At 38.8% G+C, this 20,262-nt stretch overlaps 1 protein-coding gene across 8 annotated transcripts in view; it reads left to right on the forward strand.

Moving 5' to 3' along the window:
* The window catches only part of LOC131824150 (contactin-4), a 938,389-nt gene that overhangs the window by 594,860 nt on the left and 323,267 nt on the right, over window positions 1-20,262 (forward strand). The gene's annotated exons all lie outside the window — the stretch shown is intronic.

Below are 20,262 nucleotides of genomic sequence, written 5' to 3' on the forward strand. Positions count from 1 at the left end.
GGAAGCATTGTCTGTCTTTGTTTATTTTCATATCTTAAGTATGTGGAACAGAGCAGGTGCTCAGAAAATTATATGGATAAATGAATAAATGAGAAAGAATTCTTCTACAGAGTAACCTAACATTAGAAACAGACTTCATAAAAATAGTAGTCCATTGTAAAATAGAATGAAATGTTAATTTTCATAAAAATTTCAAAAATTGATTTTCTTTTCTTTAAAAACATTTACCCATTCATTCTAGAGAGAGAGAGAGGGAGTATAAGACAGGGGAGTGGCAGAGGGAGAAGAAGAGAAAGACCCTCAAGGAAACTCCCCACTGAGTACAGAGCCAATGTGGGTCTCAGTCTCATGACCTGGAGATCATGACCAGAGCCAAAATCAAGAGTCGGATGCTCAACCAGCTGAGCTACCCAGGTTCCCCCCAAAATTGATTTCCTTGGTAGCATAAACCCCAGCTAGTTCTCTCACGTGATCTTCCAGAAGCATGAAATTCTCTTATAAATAGAACTTGACAAGCAATTAGGATACTTAAATTTTGCCCTGTTTTTGCTACATACCAAGTTATATTTGTTGGCCAGTTGTTTCCTTCATTCATTAATGCATTCATTAAAAATGGACCAGACACTGACATTGTGGCAGAAATAATGATAAAGACTGGAGAATAAGACCACACTGACTTAGGTTCCTATCTTCAAAGAGCTTACAAGCTATACACAAATAAATAAAGTATTATCATAGTCTGGTAGGTAAGTTTCATAGTGTACAAAATGTTTTAGGAGCCGAAGGGAAAGCCATTCTGTTTTTTAAATTATTTATTTTTAAAGATGCATTTATTTATTTGAGAGAGAGCATGCATGTGGGTGGGGAAGGGCAGAAGGAGAACTGGAGCGAGAGAGAATCTCAAGCAGACTCCCTGCTGAGTGCAAAGCCCAACACGGTGCTTGATCTCACGACTCTGAATTCATGACCTGAGCCGAAATGAAGAGCCAGATGATCAACCGACTGAGCCAGCCAGGCACCCCAAAGGACATTTTATTGAAGGGGATGTTTTATTGCCTGCCAAAAGAGAGACATCTCCTGTTTTTGTTCTGATTCACACTTTGCTTTTTTTTTTGATGTCATGGAGATAGAAATGTCCTGACATCAATAGAGAGAAACCAGTCAAAAGGATTTCTATTCCCTTTATTACATTTTAAATGGAGACATTACCTACATTCATTTGTGTCTCAAGGTTACCTTCTTTCATTTAGACAAGTATTCTGAGCCTGTATCTTGGCATCACTCATTCAGAGACCTAGGGGAATATTGAGGATAGGTTGTATGTAATATAATTGTGTGTAAGACCCAACTATGCTACTAATTATGGAGAGTGGAGGTAAGGAGATAATGATGTGCAGACCCAATTTGTTACTTTCCTTGAGGCAAAAATTGTGTGACCATGGTGATTTACATTCAAATTTTATCATATCTCAGCCACTGAGGGATAGGTGTGCCCTCCTACCTACTAGAGAAACATTAAAAAGTAAGAAGGGCTTATTCTTGTCTCTATCCTCAATGCCCCTACTCCCCAAATCAGAGACTTTAAAGAGGGAGTTTGTAGACATTTTGTGTTTTCTTCCTGGTGTAGGACTTACTGGTGCCAGGAAGTGTTCTTAGCACTTTAAAAATATTAAGATGTTTGGGGTACCTGGCTGGCTCAGTTGGTATAGCATGCAACTCTTAATCTCAGCTCATGGGTTCGAGCCCCATGTTGGACACAGAGTTTACTTAAAAAACAAAAAAAGTTAGAGATGTCTAACACTCAAGATAACCCTGCAAGATTGGGGCTGCTCTATGCTTCATTTCACAAATGGGGAAGCTGGGCTACAAAGTCTAAGCAACTTATTCAAGGTCACCCAGAGGTAGAGATTTGAACCCAGGCACTATTGTCAAGAGTCTTTCCTTCTTATTCCTGTACTATAAACAACTTATGGATCTCGACATTGTCTTTAGGGAAAAAATTCTGTAAGATAAATGGTCAAAAATTATAGTTCTCTAATTCTACTTGCATCCTTTGAAAGTCAAAAAGGATGCCAGGGCATCTCAAGCCCCCTCATGTGGATTTTTTGTGCCTCACTTTATCTGTAAAATAATAGTACAACAATAATACCTGCTTTCACTTATATGAATATGGGTTGAAGAACTCTACCATGAATGTGGCAGTGTGAATAAGCACCGATAAGTGGTATAAACGCTACCATACTCCTTATCTCCTAGGAATGTTCCCCCTGAGTGCTAGGCTCCAGGCATACTGGCTGCTGCCATACTGTGTATTTATGGGGGGAAGGGGTGGGGGAGAGCAGAAAGGAAGAGGTTAAGCAGAAAAGCATGTGTTTTAAATAAATTAAGCATTTTACCACTGCTCAGGTCTTTTGCAGTCATTGTTGCCTTTGCCTGCAATGATTTCCTCCCAGATATCTTCATGGTTTGTTCCCTCACTCCTTTCAAGTCTTGGATAAAATATCATCTTCTCATAAAGGCATCACTGGCAACCCTATTTTAAATTGCACTACCCTCCCCTGAATTCTGTGCACTTTCTTTTACTTCACAGCATTCATCACCTTTCAACACACTGTATAAATTGCATCGAGTCTTCCACCCCCAACCTAAGATGTGATCACTATTAGGGCAGAGTGTTTATTTACTTTTCTCTCTACCCTCCATGTGTTGAATATGGTCTGACACATAGTGGGCACTCCATAAAAACTTGTTGAATGAGTGGAAGATGTTAACCCGTTATCCCTGGTCAGTTACTTTCTGCTTAGTTGTTGTTTTGCTCAGACAAACAGATATTTTTGTTATAAAAGTAGATGCTCATGGTCATCCATCTCCTCTCTGGAGGTCTGTGGGAAGCGATCTGAGTTTCATTTGCTAGTAAAATGAGGAGGACAGGTGGATGACTTATTCAAGGCTCTCAACAACTTAATGGACATGCTTTTTACCTTGTCTTAGGAAAGCCAAGAAAATGTTTTTTCCTCCTCTTTTGATAAGCCTGTGAATTCAAGTCAATGGCATTTTCTGCTGCCATTTATCCCTTCACAGAAAGAGTTTTCGCTTTGTGTTTGCCCAAATCAGTGTGCATGCCACTTTGCCTTATGACAGAATGACATAGAAAAAGCAGAATGCCCAATAATTAGATGCAAATTTTATGCTTGTCGTTTTGAAAGGTTATGAATCCCCCTTTTATAAAGTTTTCTATAGAGGATACTTTAGGACAAAATATCCTTTCTGTACATCAATATGCTGGTAATTCTAAAAAAGAACAACTTTGTAATTTGAAAGAATTAGTAACAAGTACAGCATATAATGAATACGTTTATCCCTTCTGCTCTTTATTGAAAGGAAATAGGTTTTCACTTATTTTCTCTTGAACCAAAGTTTTAAGACATAAATATTGACAAAATAGATTTCTCTCTCTTCCTAAGGGATGACCCCATTATTCTCCTCCAGTATATTTCTAGGTAAAAGTGGACCAATTCTACTGTTATCCAAAAAGTAAACTAAAGGGAACTGATGGTACTATGAAGAACATTCAACTGGTAATCAGACAATCAAAATTCTGGTTAGGGTTCTGTCACTGAGTATCTATGTGAGTTTTCATAAACCATTTAACCTCTGAAAATCTTTGATTCCTTACCTCAAAAATGAGATTGAATTAAAACTCTGAAGTTAAGAGGAGAGCCTGGGTGGTTCAGTTGGTTTAGCATCTGACTCTGGATTTCAGCTCATGTCATGACCTCACAGTCATGAGATCAAGCCCCGTGTTGAACTCTGTGCTCAGCATGGAGTCTGTTTGAGGTTCTCTCCCTTTCCCTTTGCCCCTCCCCCTGCTCACACTCCTTTTCTCTCTCTCTCTAAAATAAATAGATAAAATCTTTTTTAAAATCTGAAGTTACATTTGATGATACCATTTTTTTTTTTAAGATCTATTTCTTTGAGAGACCACAAGTGGTACTGGAAGGGAGAGGGATGAAGAATCTTAAGCATACTCTACCCTGAGTGCAGAGTGCAGAGCCTGATGTGGGGCTCAATCTCAAGGCCTGAGATTACAACCTGAGCCAAAACCAAGAGTCAGAGGCTTAACCAGCCAAGCCATCCAGGCACCCCTTGATGATACCATTCTTACTCAACATATCAGAATCCCGTTTGTTTCTTGTTGGTAGTAGTGCACAGAGAGCAATTGCCACTACATAGCATAGTGCCACTAAATACTTGGCTCTAATCTTAGAATATGCCAGCTATTTGCAACCTATTGTAAGTGAATTGTCTCTAATCTTCTTTTTTCTCCATCAGGTGAAAAGGAATATAGGACCAGTCAGCAGGGCAATTGGTGGGGTGAGATAAAGTTTAGCAAGTGTTTTTACTTTGCGCACAGCCTTGCCTTCTTGTGCTCAGTAAGGGGTAGTTTTTATTGCCATTATTTTGCATGTCTCTCAATAGAAGACATAGGGGTTATGTTTGGAGAAAGGGAAAGTAGAAGTTAATTTGAAGTCTCAGAAGCATCTTTTTTTTCCCCTTTTTTCCCCAGAGCTGAACACATCACTGCCTAAGTTGAGTGATTGTGGTTGTTTGTCTATCTCTAGCAGGACTTCAGGATTTGGTCAGAGAATGATGTAGAACATAATCTGGCTTGGGTGTCCTTACCAGTATTCAGTTAAAATGCCAGTATCCCACCAAGGAGGCTTATACCCTGAAGCCAACTGTCTGCCATGAACTGTGTCTAAATTTTATCTCCTCCCCAGCTTCATCAGGGATATCATGACAGCCATGTATTCTAAGCAACATATGCAAAATAAATAAAAATACTTATACACCAGAAAGAGAAGCATACTAAATTCAAATTTAGTGAATCTTTCCTGTTAGAAATATGTTGTCAGAGTTTTGCTTGAACAGCTCCCAGATTGCTCCCTTTCACACTTCCGTGTGTGTGTGTGTGTGTGTGTGTGTGTGCATTCATTATGTGCCAAATTGAAAACCTGAAACATTTAATGAAAGACAGACAAGGGTATTTCAGCTACCAAAGAGACAGGTGCAAAAGTTCATGAATATTACCTGAGGAGGTATAGTGCACGTAGCATGAAAGTGCCATTTCCAGGTGTTCCATGTTCAGGCAATTTAATGTCAGGGAAGGCAATGGAGAACATAGGGTGTCATTGAGGAGATAAGAACACCAGCAGTTCACCCCGGAAGACCTTAAAACAGAGGGTCCCCAAAGAAGTACGAAAATGTGACTGAATACGGAAGAGGCAAAGTTGGCCATACTTTTGTTCAGTTGAGAATGAATGTACTTTGATTCTGGGAGGCTCAGAGTCATAACCTGGGAAAGAGTTCATTGTTTTTCCCAATCACACAGAAACCTAAACAAATCTGTATTTATAATATTCTTAAGATGTAATAAGCAAAACATCAGCAGCCAAAGCAGGTCTGTTAGAATCCCTTATACCTCCCATTGCAAAGAAGAATTTATCCCCATGAACAGGTGTGATGGGAAACACCATGCTCAGCAAAAGCAAAGAAGAGAGGCATTTCCAGTATTTGATTTAAGAGCTGAATACATGCTCTCCTTCCATGGTGAAAAGTTCTGGTAGCCGCCATGTGCTTGAAACAGCCTACTGTTGTTGCTGACTTTCTCTCAACCTTTCTTTCTTAAATGATGTCTCATGATTGTGGATCATCTGCATCTAAATAACCTGGGATGCGCAATTCAAATGCATATGTATGTGCCCTACCTCCAAATCTAACTAATCAGAATTTGAGGGGGGGGGTAATTTAGTCCTGTACTTGTTTTTTTAACTGGCTCCTGAAGAGTGTCTTTGTGCACATGAAGAATACATAAAACCACATTATGATCATTAACACTGTTTTAGGTTAATTATCTCTTCAAAAGGCCATAATTAAAGTGTATGAATTTCAGCTAGAAGCTAAGAGTCTGGGGAATGGATTAACATAAAGTTATCTATATATTTTTCCAACAGGAAAGAGTGTCCTGTGATAGGGAAGGGCATGGGGAAGACATGCTTTATGGGGCGTGTCATAAGTATCCAGAAATCAGACAATATGAAACCATTTAAAGGAGCAGACTTTTAGGGAGCGTTGTTCATAGGAGTGACCTTGTTGAAGTAAAAGCATGAGAATGAATGGTAGCTCCAGAGGAAGATCTTTGCCTGCCTTTTTGCTGAGGGCCTATTCGTGTGGATTTATACACACAAGAACTTTTGGACAATTGCCAAAAGGAAACTGTAAGAAGAGGAGGAAGACTACTGAAGTGAATTAAGGCATGGAATAAATGGATATATATTTTCTATGAATATAGTTTCAGTTAGGAGTCACTTTATCTACCGCTGATACAAGTTAATTCAAGTTTGGCTACATAAAAGCCGTCACTCGTTCACGTATCTGGGAATCTTAGAGATAAACCTTGCTTGGAACAGACCTGGTTCCAAAGCTCAAATGATGTCATTGAAACTCAGCCTCCATTCTTTGGCTTCCCTCGTGTTAGTTCATTCTCTTTTTTTAGATTCTCTATGTGGACCTCTTTGGAAGCTCCAAGCTTTCTCCCTCCAAGCAATCCCAGACTATAAAAGGAATTTTTTTTCTAGGAGTTTTATGAAAAGCTTTGAAATAGAATCTTATCCAAACGTGCATCATATCCTTGGGAATCAGTTTGCCAGGAAAATGAAATATTAATTGGCCAGGCCTGAGTTACCTGCTTCTCCTGACTTAGATAGAGGATTTTAGTCTATCCAAACCATTTAGCTTAAGAAATTAGGGCACTTGGTTCACCAAAGAAAAAGTGAAATGTGAAAAAGAAAAAGAAAAAGTGAAAACCTTAAAGAGAAGTAAGTGATGGATTCTGAGGAGGCAAAAACCATAGATAACGATTATATACTTATGTCACTACGGAAATAATATTTAGTGAATTAGTGTCCTGGTATTTCATTCCAATTTCTTTAGTCAAAACTGATCAATTACATACATATGCTTTTCTCTATTTCTATTTATGAATATAGTAAGTAGCTATCAACAGTAAATAGTAATATATTTGAATATAAATTAAAGAGTTAACTATACTGGAGCCAGTAAACTATTTTATGGACATTGTAATAGTGAATACATGATAAAAAGCATTTGCTGAGACCCACAGAATTATGCAACACAAAGAGTGAACCCTAATGTAAACTATGGATTTAGTAATAGTATATCAACTGGCTCATCAGTTATAAAAATGTACCTCAACTAATGCAAGATGTTAATAATGGGAGAAATTGTTGTCAGCATCAGGTCCCTTCCTTGCCTCCATGCACACCTTGGTTCTTGAGTTTGGCCAAGAAAGACTTTGGAGCCAAATTCTTAAGTAAGGAGGAATTTAATGGCAATTAAAGAGAAAATGCACACTCAAGTAGACCCAGAGGTGGCAACTGCACCCCCCCCCCCCCCGCCCAAGGGTTAGGGGTTAGGAGTGTCTTTTCTTTTTATGCTTGGCATGGTTTATGGGACAAAGCTAGGAAGGTCTGACTGAGATTACCTCCAATCGATCACCTAAGGAACTCCTCCTACTGGTCCTACATGGTAGCTGGGGAAGGGGGAGATTAGTCTTATATGGTCCTTGTTGGAACTGTCATAGCAGCCTTCCCCTGCATGGGGACAAGGGCAGAGGGAGGAGTAAAATCTGCAATGTAAATGTATTATAATAAAGCTATAAGTTACTTTAGGGCAGCAATTATGGGGAAGGGTGCATGCCGGCTCCCGTGGGACTCTTCCAGCTGTTTGTATTGTTGGGGTTGTTGTAGGTTTCCCTGCTCATATCTAGCTAACTGAACACTAGGTTCCTATGAACAGGAGAGATGGAATATAGGGAACTTTATGTACTTTTTGCTCAATTTTTCTGTAAACCTAAAATTGGTCTAAAAAATAAAGTTTATTAAGTAAAAAGATAAAGTTAACTATAATTATCCAATAATCATCTGGCAGTCCCCGTGGAAAAAACACCCCATGAGGACAGGATGGTTCTACCTTGTATACTGTGCTCTACCTACACTACCAGTATTGGCACATAGTACAGGCCCATACACTGATCAGAAACTGTTTGGGTCAGAAATGTTTGAGAATTAAGAACTTCTCTGAGTTTAGAAACAAAACACGGTCCATAAAATATACCCAGTGTTACATAACATCCCCAGCTGAGTCTGGGTCAGTACTCCATAATCAAACACATTTGTAAGTCTCTAGCAATATTCATATTTAAGGCTATATATAGCTTCACATCCCTTTAGGTCAGTTTTTTGTTGTTGTTGTTGTTGTTGTTTTAATTAACATATAACGTATTATTAGCCCCAGTGGTACAGGTCTGTGAATTGTCAGGCTTACACACTTCACAGCACTCACCATATCACACACCTCCCCAATGTCCATAACCCAACCACCCTCTCCCTGACGCCTTCCTCTCAGTAACCCTCAGTTTGTTTTGTGAGATGAGGAGGTTGTTATGGATTGTATCCCTCCCAATCCCATCTTGTTTCATTTTTCCTTCCCTATCCCCCAAAACCCCCACGTTGCCTCTCAAATTCCTCATATGAGTAAGATCATATGATAATTTTCTTTCTCTGATTAACTTATTTCACTCAGCATAATACCCTCTAGTTCCATCCACATCATTGCACATGGCAAGATTTTATTTCTTTTGATGGCTGCATAGTATTCCATTGTCTGTGTGTGTGTGTGTGTGTGTGTGTGTGTGTGTGTGCGCGCGCGCGCACATGCACATCTTCTTTATCCTTTCATCTGTTGACGGACATCTATGTTCTTTCCATAGTTTGGCTATTGTGGACATTGCTGCTATAAACATTTGGGTGTGCATGCCCCTTTGGATCACTACATTTATATGTTTAGGGTTAATACCCAGTAGTGTGATTGCTGGGTGGTAGGGTAGCTCTAATTTCAACTTTTTGAGGAACTTCCATGCTGTTTTCCAGAGTAGATGCACCATCTTGCATTCCCACTAACAGTGTAGGAGGGTTCTCCTTTCTCCACATCCTCATAAACATCTCTTGTTTCCTGACTTGTTAATTTTAGCCACTCTGATTGGTGTGAGGTGGTATCTCATTGTGGTTTTGATTTGTATTTCCTTGATGCCAAGTGATATTCAGCACTTTTTAACGTGTCTGTTGGCCATCTGGATGTCTTCTTTGCAGAAATGTCTGTTCATGTCTTCTGCCCATTTCTTGATTGCATTATTTGTTCTTTGGGTGCTGAGTTTGATAATTTCTTTATAGATTTTGGATACTAGCACTTTATCTGACGTTTCATTTGTGAATATCTTCTCCCATTCTGTCAGTTGTCTTTTGGTTTTGTTGACTGTTTCCTTTGCTATACAAAAGCTTTTGATCTTAATGAAGTCCCAATAGTTCATTTTTCCCTTGCTTCCCTTGCCTTTGGTGATGTTTCTAGGAAGAAGTTGCTATGGCTGAGGTCGAAGAGGTTGCTACCTGGATTTTCTTCAAGGATTTTGATGGATTCCTGTCTCACATTGAGGTCTTTCATCCATTTTGAGTCTATTTTTGTGTGTGGTGTAAGGAAATGGTCCAGTTTCATTCTTCTGCATGTGGCTGTCCAATTTTCCCAACACCATTTGTTGAAGAGACTGTCATTTTTCCATTGGACATTTTTTCCTGCTTTGTCAAAGGTTAGTTGACCATAGAGCTGAGGGTGCATTCCTGGGTTCTCTATTCTGTTACATTGATCTATCTGTCTGTTTTTGTGCCAGTACCATGTTGTCTTGATGATGACAGCTTTGTAACAGAACTTGAAGGCTAGAATTGTGATGCCACCAACGTTGGCTTTCTTTTTAACATTCCTCTGGCTATTCGAGGTCTGTCCTGGTTCCATATAAATTTAAAGACTATTTGTTCCATTTCTTTGAAAAAAAAAAAAAAAGGTGGTATTTTGATAGGGTTTGCATTAGATATATAGATTGCTTTAGGTAGCATAGACATTATCATAATATATGTTCTTCCCATCCCTGAGCATGGAACATTTTTCCATTTCTTTGTGTTTTCCTCAATCTCCTTCATGAGCACTTTATAGTTTTCTGAGTACAGATTCTTTGCCTCTTTGGTCAGGTTTATTCCTAGGTATCTGATTGTTTTGGGTGCAATTGTAAATGGGATTGACTCCTTAATTTCTCTTTCTTCTGTCTTGCTGTTGGTGTGTAGAAATAAGACTGATTTCTGTGCATTGATTTTATATCCTGACACTTTACTGAATTCCTGTATGAATTCTAGCATTTTTGGAGTGGAGTCTTTTGGGTTTTCCACATAAAGTATCATATCATCTGCAAAGAGTGAGAGTTTGACTTCTTCTTTACCAATTCGGATGCGTTTAATTTCTTTTTGTAATCTGATGCTGAGGCTAGGGCTTCTAGTACTATGTTGAAGTAGTGGTGATAGTGGACATCATTGCCGTGTTCCTGACCTTAGCAGAAAAACTCTCAGTTTTTTTCCATTGAGGATGATATTCACTGTGGGTTTTTCATAGATGGCTTTGATGATATTGAGGTATGTTCCTTCTATCCATACACTGTGAAGAATTTTGATGAGGAAAGAATGCTGTACTTTATCAAATGCTTGTTCAGCATCTATTGAGAGTGTCCTATGGTGGTTGTTCTTTCTTTTATTAATGTATTGTATCACATTGATTTATTTGTGGATGTTGAACCAACCTTTCAGCCCAGGAATAAATCCCTCTTGGTCATGGTGAAGAATCCTTTTAATGGACTGTTGCATCCTATTGGCTAGTATTTTGGTGAGAATTTTCACATCTGTGTTCATCAAGGATATTTGTCTGTAATTCTCTTTTTTGCGGGGCCCTTTGTCTGGTTTTGGGATCGAGGTAATGCTGGCCTCATAAAATGAGTTTGGAAGTTTTCCTTCCATTTCTACTTTTTGGAACAGTTTCAAGAGAATAGGTATTAATTCTTTGTTAAATGTTTGTTAGAATTCCCCTTGGAAGCCACCTGGTCCTGGGCTCTTTTTTGGGGGGAGATTTTTGATGACTGCTTCAATCTCCTTACTGGTTATGGGTCTGTTCAAGTTTTCTATTTCTTCCTGGTTCAGTTTTGGTAGTTCATACATCTCTAGGAATGCATTCATTTCTTCCAGATTGTCAAATTTGCTGGTGTATTTTTGCTTATAATATATTCTTATAATTGTTTGTATTTCTTTGCTCTTAGTTGTGATTTCTTCTCTTTCATTCATTATTTTATTAATTTCGGTCCATTCTCTTTTCTTTTTGATAAGTCTGGCCAGGGGTTTATCAATCTTATGAATTCTTTCAGAGAGCCAGCTCCTAGTTTCGTTGATTTCTTCTACTACTTTTTTTGGTTTCTGTCTCATTGATTTCTACTCTGATTATTATTTCTCTTCTCCTGCTGGGCTTAGGCTTTCTTTGCTGTTCTTTCTCCGGCTTCTATAGGTGTAGGGTTAGGTTGTGTACTTGAGACTTTTCTTGTTTCTTGAGAAAGGCTTGTATTGCTATATATTTTCCTATCAGCACTGCCTTTGTTGTGTCCCATACATTTTGAACAGTTGTGTTTTCATTTGTTTCCATGAACTTTTTCAGTTCTTCTTTAATTTCTTGGTTAACCCATTCATTCCTTAGTAGGATGCTCTTTTGCCTCGATGTATTTGCGTTCTTTCCAACTTTCCTCTTGTGGTTTAGTCTAGCTTCAAAGCATAGTGGTCCGACAATATGCAGGGAATTATCTCATTTTTTTGGTACCAGTTGAGACCTGATTTGTGACCCAGAATGTGATGTATTCTGGGGAATGTTCTATGTGCACCAGAGAAGAATGTGTATTATGTTTCTTTGGGATGGAATGTTCTAAATATATCTTTGATGTACATCTGGTCCAGTGTGTCATTTAAGGCCTTTATTTTCTTGTTGATCTTTTGCTTGTATGATCTGTCCATTTCAGTGTGGGGGATGTTAAAGTCCCCTACTATTATTGTATTGTTGTTGATGTGTTGCTTTGATTTTGTTATTAATTGGTTTATATAGTTGGCTGCTATGTCCCTATGTTAGGGACATAGATATTTAAAATTTTTAGATCTTCTTGTTGTGCAGACCCTTTCAGTATGATATAGTGTCCTTCCTCATCTCTTATTACTGTCTTTGGCTTAAAATCTAATTTATCTCATAGAAAGATTGCCACCCCAGTTTTCTTTTGATGTCCATTAGCATGGTAAATGGTTTTCTTACCCCTCACTTTAAATCTGGAGGTGTCTTTGGGTCTCAAATGAGTTTCTTGTAGACAGCATATTGATGCATTTTGGTTTTTAATCCATTCTGACACCTGTGTCTTTTGATTAGGGCATTTAGCGCATTTACATTCAGGGTAACTATTGAAAGATATGAATTTAGTGTCATTGTATTGCTTGTAAGGTGACTGCTACTGTATATTGTCTCCTTTCCTTTCTGGTCTACTACTTTTAGATTCTCTCTTTGTTTAGAGGACCCTTTCAATGTTTCCTGTAGGGCTGGGTTGGTGTTTGCAAATTCTTTTAATTTTTGTTTGTCCTGGAAGCTTTTTATCTCTCCTTCTATTTTCAATGATAGCCTTGCTGGATATAGTATTTTTGGCTGCATACTTTTCTCATTTAGTGCTCTGAATATATCATGCCAGTTCTTCCTGGCCTGCCAGGTCTCTGTGGAGAAGTCTGCTACCATTCTAATATTTTTACTTTTATCTGTTACAGACTTCTTGTCCTGGGCTTCTTTAAGGGTTTTGTCTTTGTCACTAAGAATTGTAAGTTCTTCTATTAGATGATGGGGTGTGGATTTATTTTTATTGATTTTGAGAGGTGTTCTCTGTGCCTCCTAAATTTTTTTTCTTATTTTTATTTATTTATTTATTTGACAGAGAGGTCACAAGTAGGCAGAGAGGCAGGCAGAGAGAGAGACAGAGAGAGGAGGAAGCAGGCTCCCTGTTGAGCAGAGAGCCCGACGTGGGACCCGATCCCAGGACCCTGAGATCATGACCTGAGCCGAAGGCAGCGGCTCAACCCACTGAGCCACCCAGGCGCCCCCTGTGCCTCCTAAATTTTGATGCTTGTTCCCTTTTCCATATTAGGGAAACTTTCTATAATAATTTGCTCCAATATACCCCTCTGACTTCCTCTCTCTTTCTTCTTCTTCTGGAATCCTAATATCCTAATATTGTTTCATCTTCTGGTATCACTTATCTATCAGATTTTCCCCTCGTGGTCCAATAGTCATTTGTTTCTCTTTGGCTCAACTTCTTTATTCTCCATCATTTGCTCTTCTATATCACTAAATCTCTTTTCTGCCTTCTTTATCCCAGCAGTAAGAGCCTCCGTTTTTTATTGCACCTTATTAGTAGCTTTTTTTTTTTTTTTAATTTCAGCTTGGTTAGATTTTAGTTCTTTTATTTTTATAGAAAGGGATTTTCTTTCTCCAGAAAGGGTTTTCTCCAATATCTTCCATACCTTTTTAGAGCCCAGCTATCACCCTGAGATTCATCATTCTGAACTCTAGATCTGGCATATTACCAATGTACGTATTGATTAGGTCCCTAACCTTTGGTACTGCCTCTTGTTCTTTTTTTGTGTGTATGGTAAGTTTTTGTGTCTTGTCTTTTTATCTGGATAAGAATATATGAACAAGAGAATAAAATATTAAAAAGGTGGCAAAGACCCCAGACAAATGTACACAAACCAAATCAAAAGAGACCCCAAATCAGGGCAAGAAGAAAGAGGGTAAAAAGAAGTTTAAAATTTTTTTTTAAAAATTGAAATACATACATATATTAGACTGGTGACTAGCGCAGAACCCTCCCCCCACTTGATTTTGGGTGTATTTTGTCCCTCAGAAGAAACTACCTCCCAAAATTTTAAAGAAAGAAAAACGTGTATATATACAAAAATAAGGGTAAACATGATGAAGGGATGGAATATAACTGTAAAGATGGAAATTATTAAAAATATTTTTTAAAGGAATTGATAAGACAAGTTGGTTGGAAAAAGATAGAAAAAGAAAGTGGAGAGAATTTGCTCAGGCTGGAGACTAGAGCAAAGCCCTGTGCTAGATTTAGGATATATTTTTATCTTATTAGAAGAAATTGTATCCCAAAAATTTTTAGAAGAAAAAAACCTATATCTATACAAAAAATAAAGTTCGATACCGTGAAGGATAAAACATGACTATAATAATGAAGGTTTTAAAAGATTTTTTTTTAGAAAGGTATTGTTAAGATAAAGTATTTTAAAAATGTTAAAAGAGGAAGGAGGAAAAGTTTAAAAAATTAGAATAAGAAAAAAATAAAATTAGAAAAATTTAATTAACTTTGCAAGACTAAAGAATCCTGGGGAGAAAGCCCTGAATTCCATGCTTTGCTTTTCCCTCCTCTGGAATTCCACTGTTCTCCTTGATCAGTGAGCTTGGTCTTAGCTGGATGCTCTTGCTGATCTTCTGAGGGAGGGACCTGTTGTAGTGATTCTGAAATGTCTTTGCCGGAGGCAGAATTGGACTGCCTTTGCTAGGGGCCAGGCTAGGTAATCTGCTCCATTCACTCTCAGGAGTTTTTTTTCCCTGAATGCTTTTCATAGAGCTCTGGATGATGGGAATGAAAATGGCAGCTTCTCACTTTCCAGCCCAGAGGAGCCGAAATCACGGGGCCCCACTCCTTAAGGCACCCTCGGAGAAAAGCGGTCAATCACTCCCATCTCCCTGGTCTCTGGCCAGACTCTGAGCTTACCCAGCCTGTGAGTGAGCATTTTTGTCTCTGGCACAGAGCCCCATTTGGAGACTCCAAACCCAGCAGATCCTCCCACTCAGCTCTTCCCACAGAGGAATGTAAGTCTCCCTGCATCTGCCACTTGTGGGGGTCCCTGCTCAAAGAGCAGTGTCCTGACTATACCACTGATCACAGTTTAATGTACCCCGAGCTGAGAGCTCACTCCTTGGCTCTGTTTCTGTAGCCGGCTTCCCTCCTTTGGGAATGTAGCGAGCTCTGCTAAATTCAGACACCTGAGACCACACTGTCCCCATGAGGGCTCAACCCCTGCTTAGCCTCTGGAGCGATGCCTCTCAGTGGAGCAGACTTTTAAAAGTTCAAATTCTTAAAAAAAAAAAAAAAAAAAGTTCAAATTCTGTGCTCCGTTGTTCTACCTCTTGCCGGGAGCCAGCCCCTCCCTCCACAGTCTATCTTCCCATGGCTTTGGATTTACTTCTCCACTGGTCCTGCCTTTCAGAAAGTTGTCAATTTTCTGTTCCTAGAATCGCTGCTCTTCTTCTCTTCAATCTGTTTGTAGGTGTTCAGAAAACTCCTGCGAACTGATGTCATCTCAGTCTGCTACTCCTCAGCCACTTTGACTCTCCCTCCTCCCTTTAGGTCAGTTTTTGCCTCAAAATGAGTTGTAGAATGTTTGCATTTGTGAAATTTGTCATTAATTTTTATAACTGGAGCTTATATAACGTCAGAATCACCCATGTACTTATATTTAAAGGAGTAATGAATCCATTGTTCCTGACATTTGTCTGGATTTGGAGTCAAGGTCAGAGTAGGGTTTGCTGACCCACTTACCCTTATTGTTCTTTGCTACTCCTGTGAATGCTTCCTTCAGTAAGGCACATCTTTTTGCCAACAGAGATCACTTTTATCTACTCACACTTTCCACTCCTTACCACCATTTCTAAGATATAACATTGCATACAATTAGGTCCTCATTATGTGTGACACAATGTATGATGACAGCAGCGCTACTCTGTTCAGCAGGAAACAAAGAGTAGAAGAGTTCACTTCTCATTTGAGCTTTCTTTTACTTTCTGCCTTCAAACATACCGGCTGTCTACACACTTCTCTGTTCCTTCCTGTTTAAAATGCTCATGTAAGGGGGGTTAAAAGAAGGAAGGTGGAAGCAAGGACAGATGAAAGAAAGACCTTGTCCTTTAAGCAGGAATGTCTGTCTCCTCTGGTGTTTGTTTTGCCTCTGCTCTGTTCAACCGAACAAGCAAATAGAATGAAGCAGATCCTTATCCAGTAAAAATGCTGGGTTTGGCTAGAGTTACACATAGGTGCTTGTGTGGGGCTTTTGAACATCCCTTGCTATTTATGTTATAAAGACTAACAACACTAAATTGTATTTGTAATGATAGTTTGACAGCTGTCCGGTCATCATTTCTATAATCAATAATTATATTTTAAAGGAATACTCACATTCCAGAAAACCAGTTAAGAGTATTTTATTTGTTTCTGAATTACCTTGGGTTGTTGTCCATACATTTTATGAGTAATTTTGATCCACTGAGATGCTGCTGATCTTACAGTTTCTTAGCCAAAATGAATTTCAGTGATTGTGAGAAAGGCAGGAGGAGAAGACTCCCAGCCAGCAGCATAGAGTAGTGGACCCTGTGTGTGCCTTTCTTGGAACACTCTGGTAGCAGAATGAATAATGTTTCTCTCCACTGGGCTTCCCCATTGATGCAAGTGCTGAGAGGGAGAAAGTAAAATATAAACATGACTCTGGGAGCACACCCAACAAACCAGCTTTACAGAAGAACTACCCCTTTCTTGTCCCTGGTGAAATGACTTTGGTCTACAATCCAAGAAGGCAACATGTTCCCGCTGATCACACATACAGCACTGATGCTCTTGAGTGGTGAAGGGCTTTACAGGATGCAGAGTAAAAAAATACAGTATGACAGCACCACCTTGGTTTGCACAGGGTGCTTCTGTGCATGCATAATGTACAAACTATGTAGCTTCCAGATGTGACCCAGGTGTAACTACCGTCTAAACCCATAAGCTCATACTCTTAGCTCACGCTCAAACCCCTGCATTCCCCATTAGATGTCCTAGAGTTTACTTCCCGTATTTAGATTGTTGCCATTTAAGTGTTTCTGCCCAAGACCAGGTGTTAAGAATCAAAAGCCTATTTGATGTGGTAGGAAGATTGACTATGTACCACAGTCCTAGATTCTTGACTGTTGTGGCAGTCCTTCATACCTGCCATTAGGATCAAGAGCCTAAACAACCCTCAGATGCAACGTCTGGGAACTCACAGCAATTACAATTAGAATTGAATCTGGTATTTTTAGTTTTCTAAGGTGAAATCATAGTATTGTGTTTTTGTCCTTTCCCAGCAGAGTTGAATCACTGAGTTTCCAAGAGATAAAAAACATTTCCAGCAGAAGAGAAGTGCATTGACCAAGGGATTTGCTGGAGACATGTGGCCTTTTACCCCATCCCACATGGTAGCTACAGAGTGATCTAGCACATAGAACAAAACTCTGCAGGGCTGTTTTTCTTCATTGGCATCCTTAATTGGTTTAGGGCTGAAAGTCATCTGTGCTCAATTCATAACTTAAGTACTCGTTTTCAAACTCTAAATTGTATAATAATGAACAGTGGTGCTGAGCTCTGGTAATGAAAATCTAGTAGGTCTGGCAGGAGCTCAAAAATCTGCCATTCATCAGGCGCCACCAGGTAAGGTGATATTAATGCAGGAGGTTTCTAGACCACACTTCAAGGAATAAGTTTAAGCAGCATAGCTTGATTTTTTTTTTCTAAGTTCCTTTCTATGAAATATTTATCTTGAGATCCTACTGCTCTCTGATATGGCTTAGTCCTTTAATGCCTCCCCTTACTTTGCTGGCTACATTTTAGGATTGTTTATAGATGTCCTATTTTAAAAAGATCTACATTTAGCATTAGTGGACTTTTCCAAGCCATATCTACCCACTAGCTTGCTTCTTTATGCATGTTGTTTTTTGCTGACCTTACACTTGGAATGGAGATTATACTATACACTTGCTCCACTATACTTGATACATGGGCCTCTGCCTTGCTTGAGTACACCATCACCTGAGATTCAGTCATAGTTTTCTCTTCTCAGTCTCAGAAAAACTCAGGCTGTCCCCCTCCATTCCCATTTCTTTTACCAGTCTGTCTTCTGGTAGCCTAACTGAGCAGCACTTTGCTTGCCCGGGGGAGAAGTTTGGGGACATATCAAAATGGGCCAAATTAAAAAAAAAAAAAAAAAAAAAAAAAAAAAAAAAGTAAGATTGTTGCCTTCCTAAAACTGCAGATAAAATAAGTGACACCTAAGTGTAGATTTTTTTTTTACTGTATTTCTTAGAGGATTATTTTATTTTTAGGTAAAAATCATTTTTATTTCTACTATAGATATAGTATATATTTAGTCTGTGACTGGGAAAATACATTCAGGATTAAATAATCTCTTTTAATCTAAATTCTACAGTTCTTTGCATCTCTTTCAGTACTCTAAACATTTTAAGAGTAGCCTTGGCACTATATTTTGTTTCTGGAACATTAACAGGAGGAAGCAAGAAGAAATTGGCTGACAAGCATCGATTTTTGTCTCCCCCCAAAAATAGATTTTAAAAAGAAGAGAGTCAAATGGGAGAAGAAGTTTGAGAATCATTTGTTGAGAACGGTGTTTTCCAATAACTTTCAGTATTTGATGACAAATGGAGAGAAAGTTTAAGGGTAGTCTGACCTTTAACCTAAATAAATTTCTGGTCATGAAATCAAAACCCAAAGATTTCTCAGTCTTTGTTGAAACATGAAAGGGGGCTTTCCTAAGTTTAGGTGTTCTCTCTTCTTTTTACAAATGTATGGTTCACTCGGAAACTAGTCCATGAGAATCTGTGATACAGAACTTTAGGGAATGCAGGCAGTATTGTATAAGTAGCCTTGTGAACAACTGGCAGGTGGTCTCCAAGCAGAGGAGAACCCAGGAAATCATGATGTACCAGTATTGGCATCTGCACTAAATACCCCAGCCTGGGGCTAGAATCAGTGATCTGGAATCTGAAAAACTGTATCTGTGCTATTGGCAACCTGGCTCCTCTTTCTTTCTCTTAACATGATTTTCAAGAATTTCCAGGAGAACGAAAAATAATTGCCTGCTGCTCCCCTTGAGAGATCCCTGATAATAATGCGAGTCCATTGCTAAGCGAGTCCCTGATTTTTCTCCCTTTTGGGAATCCACAAGTTAAAACATCAATCTGAACATCCTGCTACTTAAATTAGGTTCATTCCTTATAAACAAAGGGTAGTGGTTACAGCAGGAATGCAATGTGTATCAAGTGAGGATAAATTTTCACTATAGGTCAGTGGATTATTGTGTCACCCTGGGGATACTTTTACTTTGTCCCATCAGTAGCTCTTCTTTGTTACACAGAACCCTTGGGGAGTTCTCACAATTAGCTGCTGGCATTCAACTGTGAGTGTTCTGAGGAAATGTTGGCTTAGTTTCAACACGAATCCTGTACCTTGACAGATCCATCCATTTTCTTTGTGTGGGTTGGTTTTACCGTTTTCTGTTCCTGTCTGCTTGCATCTCAGCTGTTAGTCCAAACATGTGCTAAAAAGTTTTTCTCTAAATGTTATCAAGAGAAGATCTGTTGGTTTGACTTTGCCCAACAGAGAAAATTTAGGAGTGTGTCTAAAGCCAGTGTTGGCTGATGTTCTGCTCTTAGGAAATGGAAAGCTAGGCATAAAAGGGTCTGTGTTAATAGTTTTAAAATTTTAGTGTGCCTAAGAATCACCCAGATTCAACTAGGTTAAAGGCAAATTCCTGGTCCCTGGATTTTTCTGGTGCAGTCAGTCTGGACTACGATATAGAAAAACAAGCTCTGTACTTGCTTAGTCCTTGCATAACATGATTACAATGTGGGCTGTCCACGGTCTAACTTTGAAACATATTGGCTTATTAAAACATTGTCCTCTGTCATTCTCTGAGATGCTTCTTTACTTCTCTAGGCGGGAAATCTTGGCTACCCTTTTGATTACATAGAGCTAGTTACTGTGACAGAGAAAAGGGTGAACTTTATCTCCTAGACTTTACAAATGGCAAATGCAAAGTGTTTTATATGTACCTTCAAGACACTTGAAAGTCACTTTGTCACTACTACACAAAGATAGAACAAACTTACTGATACCTCCCTCCATGTTTCATCTCATAATGTCATTCCGAGGACTGTGTTTCACCCAGCTACCTCAAGGTTTAAGAGAAACAAAGCAACCCTTTAACTCCATTTTGTCTAAAATGTTCGTATTTATAGTAACTCCAGGCTAAAGTTTTTAAAGTTAGGTTATCTGTTTTCTACACCTGCATTGCTAAGCTTTCTAAAATCTCTCCCTCCATCTTTTTGAAACTAAACAGCTCATGTTTGAAAGGCTAT

This window comes from Mustela lutreola, chromosome 2 (assembly GCF_030435805.1).
Source record: "Mustela lutreola isolate mMusLut2 chromosome 2, mMusLut2.pri, whole genome shotgun sequence".
Classification (NCBI taxonomy): domain Eukaryota; kingdom Metazoa; phylum Chordata; class Mammalia; order Carnivora; family Mustelidae; genus Mustela; species Mustela lutreola.